This window comes from Moschus berezovskii, chromosome 21 (assembly GCF_049115385.1).
Source record: "Moschus berezovskii isolate FMDL1 chromosome 21, NW_MosBer_1.0, whole genome shotgun sequence".
NCBI lineage: Eukaryota > Metazoa > Chordata > Mammalia > Artiodactyla > Moschidae > Moschus > Moschus berezovskii.
Window position 1 is genome coordinate 15,323,638 of NC_142480.1, and position 10,320 is coordinate 15,333,957.

Below are 10,320 nucleotides of genomic sequence, written 5' to 3' on the forward strand. Positions count from 1 at the left end.
ACATAATACTTTATATATGCCTAGTACTTTATAATTTCCAACTCCTTTTCCACATACCCAGTATGATCTGTAAGGTACAAGAGTGCCAGAATAGAATTTTCAAACTCAACCTAATCATAGTTAACAAACTATGTAAAAGCATGATTCAAGTGTTAAGAATCCTTCACCAATAATGGCCTCGATTGTTCTGGATCATTTCACACTGATCATGGCTACAGAACAATTTAAAAACTAAGTGAACAGATAAGAAATTATATTTACTGTCCTTATATTTATTTGGAGCTTAAAGACACAATCAAATCTACACATGCAGTGAACCATAAGTCTTCTCAGGTATCCTAAGCAAACTTTGTCAAGTGTCAAATAGCAATGAAATACAATAAAATTACAGATACATCTATTTGAAAACTTCTTAGCTACTTGACTATTACAAGATTAAGATTATCAAATAGATATCAAGTAACTTGTTATTCCTCATCAAATTTTGTGAGAAAACTATTAACTTGTTCAAAAATTAACCCCCAAAATACCAGTGAGAAGTAATGAATGCTTCGGCAGAAAAAGGCCTGAATTTACTTTCTCAAAATCCAATATTATAGTTTCTGAGACTGATTATAGGCTTCCCTGGGAGCACAGTGGTAAAGAATCCACCTGCAGTGTAGGAGACATGGGTTCAACCTCTGGTTTGGGAAGGTCCCCTGGAGAAGGAAATGGTAACCCACTCCAGTATCCCAGCTTGGGAAATCCCATGGACAGAGAAGCCTGGCGGGCTAAGAGTCAGACATGATTTAGTGACTAAACAACAATGATGACTGATTTTATAGTAGTCAGTATGAAAAGGAGGGAGCCTCCCAACCCAGGGATCAAACTCGGGTCTCCTGCATTGCAGGCTATTCTTTACCAGCTGAACCACCAGGGAAGCCCATGAAAAGGACACAATGGAATAAAAATGAAACCAATTACAGTCAACTTTTGATTAGATACATTAAAAAAAATATATACTAATCCAGTTAATATCATGAGTAATCCAGAAATAATTCTCCAGCATGGAAGGCATTTACATTAGATTTACTCTGTAATTAATCTCTTTTTAAAAAAACTTTTTTATATTGGAGTATAGCCAATTAACAATGTTGTGATAGTTTCAGGTGGACAGTAAAGGGATGCAGCCATACAAATAATATATCCATTCTCCACTAAACTCCCCTCCCATCGGTAATTAATTTCTACTTAGAGAACAGAACATTAGAATGTGTGACAGTGAATACAACTAGTGCTAGTGGTAATGAGGGTGGAGATAAAGTGGGTAGTAGCAGCAGTGGAGAATATATCTGCTAGTGTGGCATTTTCCATAGTTTAGGAGAAGTCAGTCAGGAATTACACTCTGCTGTAGAAAACTCTGCAAATATTTGAAAGCAGACTGTAGGACATACCAATTATTATTAACATGAGAAGTCCTTTATGGTCTTTCTTAAAAGTAGGTAAATTATTTTCATCAGGATAAGCTTTGATGGGACTAAACAATAAACAAGGGAAAAGGAATGAGTTAGCATAAAAGGGAAAAGTAAACATATAGCTTGCAGAAGTTGTGAGCTAAATTTACAAAATTATGAAGCAGTCTGTTTAGAGGATCTTATGACTCTTAGAAAGATAGAACTGAGTTTTCAGTGTTTGAAGTTAATGTCTTAAAATTTAATTCATTTAATTCCTTGTAGGAAATGAAAGTGTTATAAGAGGCGAGTTTCACATTTAATATTAACAATGATTTGAAATTCACATAGTCTAATCTACTATTTTAATCTCACTATTTAGTAACTCTTAACCTTTGGACTTGACTCCTAATATATTTTTCATAAAAACATTTCTTTGACCTAACACATCTTAGTTCAGCTTTTGGCAAGGAGTGTTAAGGACATCACAAAAATAGTTTTAATTCTACCTTGGTATAGATAGTAGCAAATTATCAGGCTAACACCTTTTAATAGCTAACTCTCTCAGAAACCACCTACACTCCTGCCTTTATTGAGCTCATACTAAATTTATCTTAATCTCCAGCCTCCAGTTTTTGGACCTTCATTTTCTACTGGTTCTTTCTGATTTTACCTAGACTTCAACCTTGCCTCTTAACGATAGCCATTAAAAAAAGTTTATTCCAATTACCTCCAAAATCACCTTCTGAAACATCTTTGTATGTTTTTTCAAATCATTTTCTATGTAAACTTTAAGAAAGCACAGTTGTGATACCATATATAACAAGTTTTATCTCCTACTTTTGCACATTTAAGGAAAAACATAGACTGTGAGTTTAATGACCTTGGTTACTAGGTTAAAGAACAAGGAAAAAAATGTTCATAAACTTAAAAGTTTTTAATACATGGCATGTACTTGTACAGAAAAAGTTCACATAAAAATTCTACTTAAGATGGTTCTTTGGACAAATCAGACTCAGTAGAAGGCAGCTATTTGTTTTTGCCCACATTTTATCACTGTGTAAAAATAACAGTGTAATTGTTCATGCAAATTTGAACTTATCCTCTGAGGAAACACCTAATTAACTTAAATTTCCTAAATTTCTTCTACTGGTTTCACTGGTTGGATACCTTAACATTACTCCTTTTCAAAATATAAAATTGCAAAATCACATGTTCAATTAAATTTCATAATAGAAAATATCTTTACTAACAGGGATCAATTTTTATAATGCCATAAATCTTATAATACTTAATATATTATTTATAATTTCCAGACTCTTAATTAAGATTTTAGACTAATATAAAATTGAATGAAAAAAATTAAACTATCAAATATATAGTTGATAGGATCATATAGTCAAAGCTATGGTTTTTCCAGTGGTCATATATGGATGTGAGAGTTGGATCATAAAGCAATCTGAGTGCCGAAGAATTGATGCCTTTGAACTGTGGTGTTGGAGATGACTCCTGAGTACCTTGGATTGCAAGGAGATCAACCCAATCAATCCTAAAGGAGATCAGTCCTGGGTGTTCATTGGAAGGACTGATGCTGAAGCTGAAACTCCAATACTTTGGTTACTTGATGTGAAGAACTGACTGATTGGAAAAGACCCTGATGCTGGGAAAGACTGGCAGGAGGAGAAGGAGACAACAGAGGATGAGATGGTTGGATGGCATCACTGACTTGATGGACATGAGTCTGAGCAAGCTCCAGGAGTTGGTGATGGACGGGGATGCCTGGCGTGCTGCAGTCAAGGGCGTCGCAAAGAGTCAGACACAACTGAGCGACTGAACTGAATTGATAGTTGATTTACAATATTGTGTTAATTTCTGCTGTACAGCAAAGTGACTTGGTTATATGTATGTATTCTTTTTCATTACGGTTTACCACAGGATATTAAATATAGTATGCTTTTAATTTACCCTTGTCTGTTATACATTATAGAATAACCATCAAACAGGTTAAAGGATATACAAAAGCCTCTGGATGATGACAAATACATGTTTATTTCCATCACTTAAACCATTATAAAAAGGACATATATAGTCATGGAAAGAATGAAAAGATAACTCTTGGATACATGAATTTCACTTTTCTGTCTGTGAGGAAACAAAAGTTGGTATCTTTGGGTGAGGTTATATTTAATATATATAACTGACACTGCCTTAGGTTAAAAAATTACAGGGAAATAAAAGTAGGTACCCAAGGAAATGCATATGTTTTCTCCATCTATCATGATAATTGCTATGGTTTTTTTAGATCATAAAATCAATATAATGTATACATCATCTTATTTAATATTCTTTTTAAGGTTTAGTTTTCAAAACTTATTTTAAAATTACTTTTAAGTTTTTAAATAGACCTGAGAATAGATACGCTTCTGGATTGCTCTTAATTTTGAAAAGTACTAAAAATAAGTTTTTCAGGAATTCTCTGGTAGTCCAATGGTTAGGACTCAGTGCTTTCATTGCCCTGGCCCAAGGTTCAATCCCTGGTCAGGGAACTAAGATCTTGTAAGTTGTGTGGTGCAGTCAATAACAACAACAACAACAACATAAATAAACAGAAAAAAGTTTTTCAAATACTTCAGACATCTTGATAAAATTTTAAGAAGAAAAATAATGACTACTTATTGGAAACAATCCAACATCTGCACTGATACCAGATATATTTTCAGGATTGTTCAAGATTTTGACATGTTTTAAAACTAAGGGTTTTTCTCTTTTAGATACTCCAATCATATTTTTAAAAGAACACGGAGGGTGGTTCATGTGGGAGGGGATATATATGTACCTATGGCTGATTCATGTTGAAGTTTGACAGAAAACAACAAAATTCTGTAAAGCCATTATCCTTCAATTAAAAATATAAATAAATTTTAAAAATAAAAAACAAACAAAAACTACTTGCTGGAAACAACGTACTATCCAAGGAAACTTCAAATTTTAGGATTAAGTTCACACCAAATACATTACTGCAACTTAGTGATTTGGGATTTTCTATTACCTTTAAATTTGTCACATTAAGTATTCTAAATCTTGTCCACATTCTGCAAATGTCTGATTCTCTATTTTCCATTCTCAGCTTGGCTCTTCATTTACCAGATTATGGAAGCCTAATATTAGAGCCCTGCCCTTAAAATGTGACTCACAAATCAGCAGCATCAGCAACGAGAAGCTTACTAGACATGTAGTCTCAGAAACCCTCTCCAGACAAACTGAACCAGAATCTGTACTTTAACAAGATCCTGAGGGAATTTTTACGGACATTAACATTTGATAAGCACTATTCCAGAGCTCATTGTCTTCAATGTCCAGAGCGCCATTCTTTTGGTTAAAAAAAACACAAAACTTCTGTCTCAAAATCTTTCTGAATCCTCAGTTATCTTCCTTTAATTTTTTCCTCAAGTCCCAGAAGGAACAGACTTCTGCCTCTGCTCCAAAGCTAACCTCTCTGTACACCCATGTTCTTGATTCAGTCAGTATATAAAGACACTAATTCCTTGCCTTTCCCTCTCAATTTGATTCTCAACTATGATTAGAGAGATCAAATCATATATTCCTTGCAAATCTAAGATCTACCACAGTACAGAGTAGGCATGACGAAGTCACCAGTGGCTCTTTGCTACTTTTAAATGAGGTGGTTCCTATTTAAAAATAAAACATAGTGAGAACTCATCCGGCTACATCCTACTACATCTTGCTTGGTCTTTTACCCTCAAACCCTGAGATTCTACTTTCTCACTTAGATATTTGTGGATACTGATTGCAGACACAGCACTGTCAGTACTGTTATATAAACAAACAACAACAATCATTACCAATACAGTGCTTACCATTACTTAAGAGAAAGAAGACATGGTTCACCTGGGCTAAATACCAAAAGAGGAAAAAAACGCTAGGGAGTGCTTTTAAGAGTAATCTATAAGCTTGAACTCGGCTTCACACTTAGTGGATGATCAAAAAGATACTTAATGTTTACTGCTTGTATTAATAAATATTTTCTTATCAGTTCATCTCATAAACTTATAAATTTAGAACACTTTTTTCCATGTCTCACTGACTTCTCAGCAACCAAATTTTCTACCTTTAAAAAGCTATAGAACCTAATAACTACATACAAGTGAAGTCTGCTCCTTACTTTTCAGTCTAGGTTACCGTGATTCTTAATTCATTGCAGAGAAATCTGTTCAGAAAAATATAGCTAACATGGTGGCCATGTAGTGATGGCTGATTATTGGACCCCACTAACCCATTAAAATAGTCCTAAAAGCACAGAAGGAGATGCAAAGTTAGAATACCACAAGAATCTGCTTATCATGGTATATGCTGGGGCATAAAAATAGTCAACTAAATGGTGGAAACAAAATTAAAACGTATAAATATTCAAAAGTAAGAACAACTAAATCAACTGATATTATATAATCTAACATGAAACAGTCATTAAAGATCCTACTATAGATTATTTGATGGCAAAGAAAAAAATTCATGATAAAGTGAAAGAGAGAGACTTTCGTGTATGGAAAAAATAACGTCCTTAGTATACACAAACTGAAATGACACTTGAAGACAAGGCAACAAAATGTTCACTGAATGCTTTTCTCAGTAGTGCAGAAACTCCTAAATTTCTTCTTTGTGCCTTTCTATATTTTCCAAATTTTCTATAACAAGCACATACAACTTTTAATAATCAGATGAATTATTAGGAGGAAATTAAGAAAGATAAAATATGAGAAAAGTATCTTCAAAAAGTATTTTACAAGTAGCTAGCTGATATATAAGAATAAATCATGCTTTTTCAGATTTCAGTCTCCTGAAAAATCTCTCCTGCCTTTAACAGCAATGATGTGCTTCCTGAAACTCTCTTTTTACTTCACTTCTAAAACCTTTGCTCTTCCTTGAGTCTCTTCCAACCCTTAGGCACTCTTTCTCTTTACCTTGTTTGGTTCTATCTCCTACTTCTAGTCCCTAAATGGGTGGTACGCTGAGACTGAGTCTTAAGCACTGTGCTCTTGTTCTGAGAACTCCTCACATCTCACAGTTTCAACAAATTACTTCTCAATATGTGACTTCCAAGTTCTACATCCTAGTTCTTTCTTTGTCTCTTGACTAGTGGTCTTCAACAAATTCAACTAAGTGCTCTTCCACTATCTAAAACTCATTTCCCCCCCAAATTAACTTCCCTTGTTGGGTCTTTCTTATTCATGGATTTATTATGCATTTTTGTCACTTCATTCAAATCTGAGTTATTCCTCTTTCTCTTCCTTTCCTCCAACACTTTGGCCACTAAATCCTTCGAAATATCTCTTACCTGATACCCTGCTAATTCTAATGAAACTCAACAATGCACACGTAAAGTAGTTCAATAAATGTACTAACTGATCCTCCAAGTCTCCAGTCTCCACCTTCTCAAAAAAAAAAGAAAAACCCAAACAACTTAGACATTGCGGCTGTTGTGATTAGCTTTCGTAAAATACTGCTTTAAAAAAAAGAAGAGGAGGAAAAAACCAAAACCAAACAATCCCTGTAGTCTCAAATCACTGTCAAAATAATAGACTAAATTCCTTAATCTGGCATTTAAGGGTCTCCAGTCTAGCAAGGGCGTCCCTTTTTAACCTTTCCTTTTTCCTACCACTGTAATACAAAATAATCCCTCTAAGCAAACTAATCTATTTACCTTCAAAATGAGCTATAGCAGTATGTAACTGAAACATTCATAAATTTTTATAGAAGCATCTTATGTCACTAACTTGCTCTATGTGGACAAGACAGAAATAACATTTTAACCATAGACTGCAAATGTTAAAATTGAGCCTGGGCAAGAGTCACTACAAATTAGAACAGGGCTCACGTCATTCTGGAAAAGGCAAAACTATGCAGACAGTAAAAGACCAGTGTTTGTGAGGAGTTAGGGAGGGAGGGATGAATTGAAGGAGCACAGAGAACTTTTAGGGCAGTGAAATTATTTTGTGTGATACTACAAAGATGGATATGGGTCATGGATATATTTGTCCAAAGCCACAGAATGTACAATACCAAAAGTAAACCCTAATGTCAGTGCAGGTTCATCAGTTGTAACAAATGCACCGCTTTAGGAGAGATGGTGTTAGTAAAGGAGGTTACATGTGTGGGTGTGGAAAGGGACTTTAAGGAAATTCTCTGTATTTTCAATCCTGTTGTGAAGCTAAACCTGCTCTAAAATATAGTGAAGTGAAGTCGCTCAGTCTTGTCTGACTCTTTGCAACCCCATAGACTGTAGTCTACCAGGCTCCTCTGTCCATGGGATTTTCCAGGCAATAGTACTGGAGTGGATTGCCATTTCCTTCTCCAGGGGATCTTCCCAACCCAGGGCTCGAACCCGGGTCTCCCGGATTGTAGACAGACGCTTTACTGTCTGAGCCACCAGGGAAATCCTGCCCTATTATTTAAAAAATATACATGTACTTTTTAAAACTGCACATAAAAATATTTAGGTATTTAATCCCTGTCATCCATTACAATAATTTCCAATGTATCAATAATTCTTCTACAGACCATTTCTGAGCAAGAAAGTACAGTCAATCCTCCAAATCGATGGGTTCTGCACCCGCAGATTCAACCGTGGATTGAAAATATATTTAAAAAATTCTAGAAAGTTCCTAAATACAAAACTTCAATTTTCCATTCTTTGGCAATACATAGCATTTACACTGTATTTATAGCAGCTATTTCATAGCATTTACACTGTATGAAATATTATAAGTAATCTTGAAATTACTTAAGGTATACAGGAGGAGGTTCTAGGCACATATAAACATGCCATTTTATATAAGGGACTTTATTAACATCTACAGATTTTGTTATGCTCCAGGGTCCAGACACCAACCTCCCTAAGATACTGAGGGACAACTGTACAGCTTAATTTCTGGGATAATTTTTAATTTGACTATCACTTCTTTCAAAAGCAATATATGTCTACACTAGAATTTCAGAAATGTACTATTTTCAGATTCTTGGCACTTTGGTCAGCACCAGAATCTTAATACACTAAAATTTGTTTTTTTTTAGGCTGTGCTGCATGGCTTGTGGGATCTTAGTTCCCTGACCAGGGACTGAACCTGGGCCAGGGCAGTGGAAGTGCCGCGTTCTAACCACTGGACTGCCACAGAACTTCCTACACTAACATTTTAGATTTGACAAATAACAAGCAGTGTTAAAATCAACGCTTACAGAAAATCTTTCACTCCCAGGTGGTTTAAAATACACAAGAAAAACCATATGACTAAATTATGCAAACAGGAAAATTACTTTAAAATTAACTTTAGAATTAAAAAGAACGAGCAGGAACACTGTTCACCTCCATCCATACTGCAGAAGGCACGAATTCATTTAAAAAAATGATCTCCATACCTGGCCCTTGCCTATGTTTCTAGTTTCATCTTCTGCTACTTTCCACCAAACAGGTTCAGCTGTGCAGAAATACACCATTTCTTATTAATTTGGTAAATCCTTTCATAATTTAGTATCTCTGAACATTATTTCTTCAGTCTGAAATTCATCAGGACACATCCACACTAAGCAAATTACTATTCATCTTTTATCATGTCATTTGAATCACCTACAAACAAACTAAGAAGTTTGACCATATGAGTGTAGGATAATTCTAAGCATAGAAGCAAACTAGTGCAAAGAAATATTGAGCTTTAGTAGGTAGTCAGCTGTTGTGTTACTGGTGTAGTAATTATGTTTCGTGTATGAATATGAGTAAATGTAACTGATATTAGAGACCAGAAGCTGTAACTCCAATACTTTGGCCACCTGATGTGACGAACTGACTCATTGGAAAAGACCCTGATGCTGGGAAAGACTGAGGTGGAAGGAAAAGGGGACGACAGAGGATGAGATGGTTGGAAGGCATCAATGACTCAATGGACATGAGTTTGAGTAAACTGGAGTTGTTGATGGACAGGGAGGCCTGGCATGCTGCACTGCATGCAAAGAGTCGGACACGACTAAGCGACTGAACTGAACTGATATTAGGAACCAGGGGTAAATTGTGAGAGAAGGGAGATACAAACATCTCCTTTCTATGGACTAAAGGAATATGAGAAAGAATCTTGTAGTGCTGGATTTGCATTGGAGGTATCAATATGAATTTGTTTAAAAAAAAATAAAGGTATTCCTAGTTATTTATTCCAGGCATAAAGGTATTCCTGAAAGAGTCAATCCACAATGATAAGCAATACCACTGTGCATATCTATACCCTGGCTTTGGTTTTAAAATTCCACTTTCTAATTTAAAAAGCATTTCTTGGGCTCTTGGAAAAAACATTGGCTCCAGGTCTGGAGCAAGAAAAATACAAAGTAACCCTGGGCATCATACTATGTTTAAGTTAAGGAAGTGTTCAAAGACTTTAGAGTCATGTTACAGGACACAGGAGCCAGCCACCGGTCAAATCAAATTTGAGACCATTTTAGCGTCAAAAGGAATACTCATGCATTTAATTATTACACATAGAATAAAAAAGAATGCCAGGTAACAAATACAGAAGGAATGTTAGACTTTTCAAAAAAGCTACTCTTTTTTGTAGTCCCCAATGTAATAAATGATACAGGTAAGGATCATTAGTGGATGTTAAGAACAGGGGTGGAAAGTTGTTGAGGTATTCCTAGTGTCACAGAAGTATCTTACAGATCATATACTAATTATAAAGAGGAAAATAAACCTTTGCAATGGAGTGGTATGGTTATCACACCTTAACCAAGTGAAGTAATGTGAAGTTCACAAGGTTGTATTTTTGCTAAAACTGTTATCTTGAATGTAACATAAAGAAACAGTAAGATAGATTAAGATTCTTCAAAACTAAGT

General features: G+C 35.0%; 1 protein-coding gene across 2 annotated transcripts in view; it reads right to left on the reverse strand.

Annotated features, from left to right (window-relative positions):
- TOGARAM1 (TOG array regulator of axonemal microtubules 1) overlaps positions 1 to 10,320 on the reverse strand; it is a 78,137-nt gene that overhangs the window by 64,424 nt on the left and 3,393 nt on the right. The gene's annotated exons all lie outside the window — the stretch shown is intronic.